Raw genomic sequence first — 4,603 nt, 5'->3', positions numbered from 1 at the left:
AGGAATGAGACCCAGCCCTAATCTTAGCCTTAAAATCTAACAAGCTTTTCATCCCATTAGTGCCCTGAGGCTTTCTGAGATAACATGGTTCCACAAGTCAAAGTAAAAATGGACACACACACACACACACACACACACACACACACACACACACACACAAACACTCCCACAGAGATGTACACACACAGAGTCACAGGCAATATTGTATCTTAAATTCTTATCCAGAGATTGGACAACAGCCCACTTATTTGTGAAGGTTTTTCTTGATTATTTTGAAGGAGGAGGATAGTTCATGAGACACAGGTGACAAGACTTTAGTGAGGAATACTTTATAAACAACTAGCTTATAAAAAGAACAGGAGCACGGTTTTTATCTTTAAATCTTACATTCCTTCAACTATAGTTTTAAATAATAATCATTGAGGGGCTGGGAAGGTGGCTCAGTGGTAGAGTGCTTGTCTTGCATGCATGACGCCCTGTGTTCAATTCCTCAGCACCACGTAAGCAAAAAAAGAAAAAATCCAGAAGTGGCGCTGTGCCTCAAGTGATAGATTGGTAGCCTTGAGCTGAAGAGCTGAGAGACAGCGCCCAGGCCCAGAGTTCAGGCCCCACGACTGGACACCCATTCAAAAAAAATAATCATTGAATTATGAGAAGACAATGCAGCACCTCTTCCCTTCTCCCCTTCCCCTCTGTCATAAAATATGACAAAAATATCAAAAATAGTCTTTTATCTTAAAAAAATGTACACGTGTAAAAATGTCTGACTATATGTGTAAATTTTTTTCAATATTTTTATGATTGTTCCCACCTCTAAGTATTTGTCTTTTGGGCAGATTACAGCACACAGGGGCTTCAAGAGCAAACAAAAGATTAGGAAACATGAACCAAACAGTGTCCTAGGAAGTAGATGCAAAAAGCACATGGCAGGCTGAGAGGGCCCTAAGAGGCAAAATGATTTTTGCAGAACAAGAGGAATAGTGAAAAATAAGGAATAAGGCATGGATCTCACCTAGTAAAGCTTCCTTGAGGCTGAGACCATGCTGGTTCCTAGGCCTACCTGAGGATGTTGGGATTTGACAATGTCCACATTTGTATAGAGTGATGTGGGAGGGGAAATTTCAGCCTCCCGTTTTTCTTTGGGATGGTCTTATGTGAGTAAGCAGCTTAGATCATTGGGCTCTGAGAGATGACACTACTTCCCTCACAATGGAATAGAATATGGAACTCTGAGACCCAGGCAACTGTAACTTACAGTCAGCTCTAGCCAGCTCACTTGGCCTGTGGCTCAGAAACAAGAAAGACATTCCTGTATTGCTTTCAAAGTTCAAGAGAATCAGGTCCCAGGCATGAGAGGGGTGAGTGCCTCACTCGATACTGCAGACATTGGATCAGTGCCAAACCACGAATCCAATGTCTCAGGCCTTTTTATAAGAAGAAATAAAGGGAATCACAAGTCAACTCAGGTCAGGTGTAACTATGACAGGAAACCTATTTAATCTCATTCTAGCCCACAGTACAGGCTTCTTCTTGTGTTTTTATATGGGTATATTGATAAAATATTTACTGTGTACTTTTCAATCCTATTACTCTATTACTCATTTTGAAGTGTACTCCCATTTCCATGTTTCAAAGATTCATTCTTTTTACCACCTTAGTGTGACAATGAGTCTGCTCAAATCCTGAATGTGCCTTATAATATATGGAGCTTGGACTCAGGCTTGTTGGAAATACTGGTAATGGACCTGATCCCTGCCTACCAGAAAGGTGATCTCTTCTATGTTGGAAACTTCCACCGCCACTATAGAGAGTGGGAGACAATGGAGCAGTTGCTGGATATTGTTTAAAAAGTGAGTGTTCCTCATTCAAATCCAGGACTGATGAGACCCCCTGGCAGATTATTGGAATACTTGGTACCTCTCTGAGACTGTTTCAATGGGGTTTTATCACAGGAGCTTGGCTTGAGACAAAGAAGTGCACTCCCTGGATAACTCCTTACGAGTGGCCTGCCAGAACATTTCATTTTCCTCAGAAGCTAGTGGAGCCTTAACAGTTTGCTTGCTGAGAGACTAGGATTAAAGGAATGAGCCAGTGTCACCCAACATCCACCCTCACCTAGGAAATCACTATCTTGGAGGCCTTTGAAGGAATATAGATGGAAGAAAGAATGGAACTTGAACTTGGGGCCTGAGTGCTGTTCTGTTCATATCACTCTACCATTTAAGCTCCAATACCAGGTCTGGCCTTTGGCTGGTTAATTGAAGATAAGTGTCTTTAGAATTTTACAAACTAGACTGGGTTCAAACTGTGATCCTTAGATCTCACCCTCCTGATTAGTAGGATTAGAGGCATGAGCCATGGGACATTTATTTGGACAAATGCTGATAAGCATCCTCACAGAATTTCCATGAAATTGTGTAGACATATCTCTACTTTTTGTCTGTTATGTTTACATTACCATATGTGACTTAACCAGTCCCATGTCTGTCCTGTTAGTTCAGAAAAGGAGAAGCATAGAGTTAACTTCCTTCTCTCCTCCCATTGGTACAGATCCTTCTACCGTAACTGGGAGGAAGATGAACAAGATGAAGAAGTAAGTGGACGTTGACACAAAGAGAAGTTCTGTCTTTGAAAACTGGGTATCTTTGAGGTGTCTGAATCAAAGTCAACTTCCTTCTTTGCACACCAGTTGTGATTTTCACCAGGGGGTTGAGGCTTGGCACTTCAGTGGATAGCAGATTACACAGTGTGGGTGTGGTTGTGGTTTTGGACTCTCATGGATGACGAGGGGGGTATGTATAGCAAGTCAGATCAAGAGGGGAAACAACCTTCTCCTCCTAACATAGGGAGAATTTTAGATGATTATATTTGAGAAATTTCTAGAAGTGGGTTGTGAGGAGCATCCTGCTTGCAGGAGTCTCTTCCTACAACATGCAAGTCCCGCCAGAAAGAGGCTATAGTACAAAGCTCAGGATGGGGAGGAAAGGCTCTCATTTTCCTTGTCACCAATCTGCCCATAGCCTAGTTTGTTCCATCTTCCCTATGTGGATGGACTTCTACCTTGATGATTTCTATGAGAACAAGAACCATGACACCCTGAAAGAACTTACACAGTATGTCAAGCTCAAGATGCCCTCTTTAGACTTGCTCTTCTGCTTACATATTCTTCTGGACCAGCTAGAAGAACGCATGGCCCATGAGACCAAGAAAAAATGGAAGAAGTCCTTGTTTAGAAACCTCAGAGCTGGTGAATATGGATGGAACTTGGGTCTTTAGGCATGGGCAGGATGGGCATAGAGCCCTTGTACTCCCCAGCTTGGCAAAATATCCTTTTATGGATATTCTTTGCCAGGTAATATCTGTTCTCCTTTGAAGGAACGTGGAAGTAGCCACTCATTAGAAACATGCTAACTTCTCATCAGTGTTCAGTCCAAACTCAAGTTCTACAGCTTCCCCCATTAGATTCTCATGAAAGTTTGTCACACCTTAACTTCTTGAGTTTTAAGACTCCTGTACCTATTTCCATTCTCAGGTTTGTATCACAGTAGAGCAGCTCCTGCAGTTCTCCAGATAAAGAACCCATCAGTGATGTCGTTTATGATGACTCATGGAGATCAGAAAACATTACTGATCTCCAGAAGGCATGTGAACATAGAGGGTGTTTTTTTAATATATAGAAAGGCCCAAGCAGGTTTTGAGTCCTGTGGACATCCCACTGGTTCTGAACCCCACATGTGAAGCAGGAGTAGCTGCACTTACTGCCAAGGAAGAAGATGATCCAGAATATCTTCCATTGATGTTGATAATCCACCTAGATTAGCTCCAAACAAGTAAAAAAGACATGTCTTGGTATGCAGTGTAAATGTATGCTAATGGAAAATGACCCCAGTGTATCTTCAGGAAAACCAATAAGTGAGGTCCAAAATCTAGATTCAGTTGAGGAAAGGGAATCTTTCTTCACAGAATATCCTGACCAATCTGTCCTCCTGAAGGGGATCCAGTTTGCAATTGAGAAATTAGAATCTGTCCCTCCTTGGACTCAGGAAGAAAACCCTGTCTTTAATGAGGAAGTAAATCCCTTTTAGGACTCTGAGGCAGAATTTTTTCTGAAGGCAACTTAGAAGCCAATCTAGATTTAGAGATTCCTTCCCCCATTCCTGGGAAAACCTGTATTTTTTTTGTCCTGATGGTTATAAAATGCTCATTCTATTTTTCTAACTTTATTAAAATGTTAGTGTTTTTTATATAATCTAGTATTCATGAATCCTAATTATGTTTTTTAAGCCTACAATCTGAAGCATTGTGCATACGTGTTCTGTGGGGGGATAACAGAGTGACAGGGTGCTGTACAAGAGAGCCTACTGCATATTACTGAACTGTTAAATGCACAGGGAGCGGCAAGGAAGCCAGGCCATGCCTGTATGGGGAAATAAGGTGGCTACAAAAGGTCTATGAAATAGCAGGTTAGAGGTCCTAGAAAGCTGTTCTGTCAATTTGGACAAATGTCACAATACTTATAGTGGTATGTAGGATACTCTTCCAACCGTGAGTTCAAATCTGTTTACATTTCATTGTGCTTTGGGCACATATGGAAGAAAAGTTA

General features: G+C 41.6%; 1 long non-coding RNA gene across 1 annotated transcript; it reads left to right on the top strand.

Annotated features, from left to right (window-relative positions):
• The first annotated feature begins 1,256 nt into the window (after positions 1–1,256).
• LOC138813042 (uncharacterized) lies at positions 1,257–4,178 on the top strand. The gene is made up of 4 exons (XR_011367701.1): positions 1,257–1,358; positions 1,659–1,850; positions 2,551–2,593; positions 3,533–4,178. It is a non-coding gene; the product is annotated as an uncharacterized lncRNA (long non-coding RNA).
• The last annotated feature ends 425 nt before the right edge of the window (positions 4,179–4,603 follow it).

This window comes from Dipodomys merriami, unplaced genomic scaffold, assembly GCF_024711535.1.
Source record: "Dipodomys merriami isolate MVZ:Mamm:240054 unplaced genomic scaffold, mDipMer1.0.p SCAF_58, whole genome shotgun sequence".
Lineage (NCBI taxonomy): Eukaryota > Metazoa > Chordata > Mammalia > Rodentia > Heteromyidae > Dipodomys > Dipodomys merriami.
Note: the sequence above shows the minus strand (reverse complement) of the source record. Positions and strands in the feature narration are given on the sequence as shown.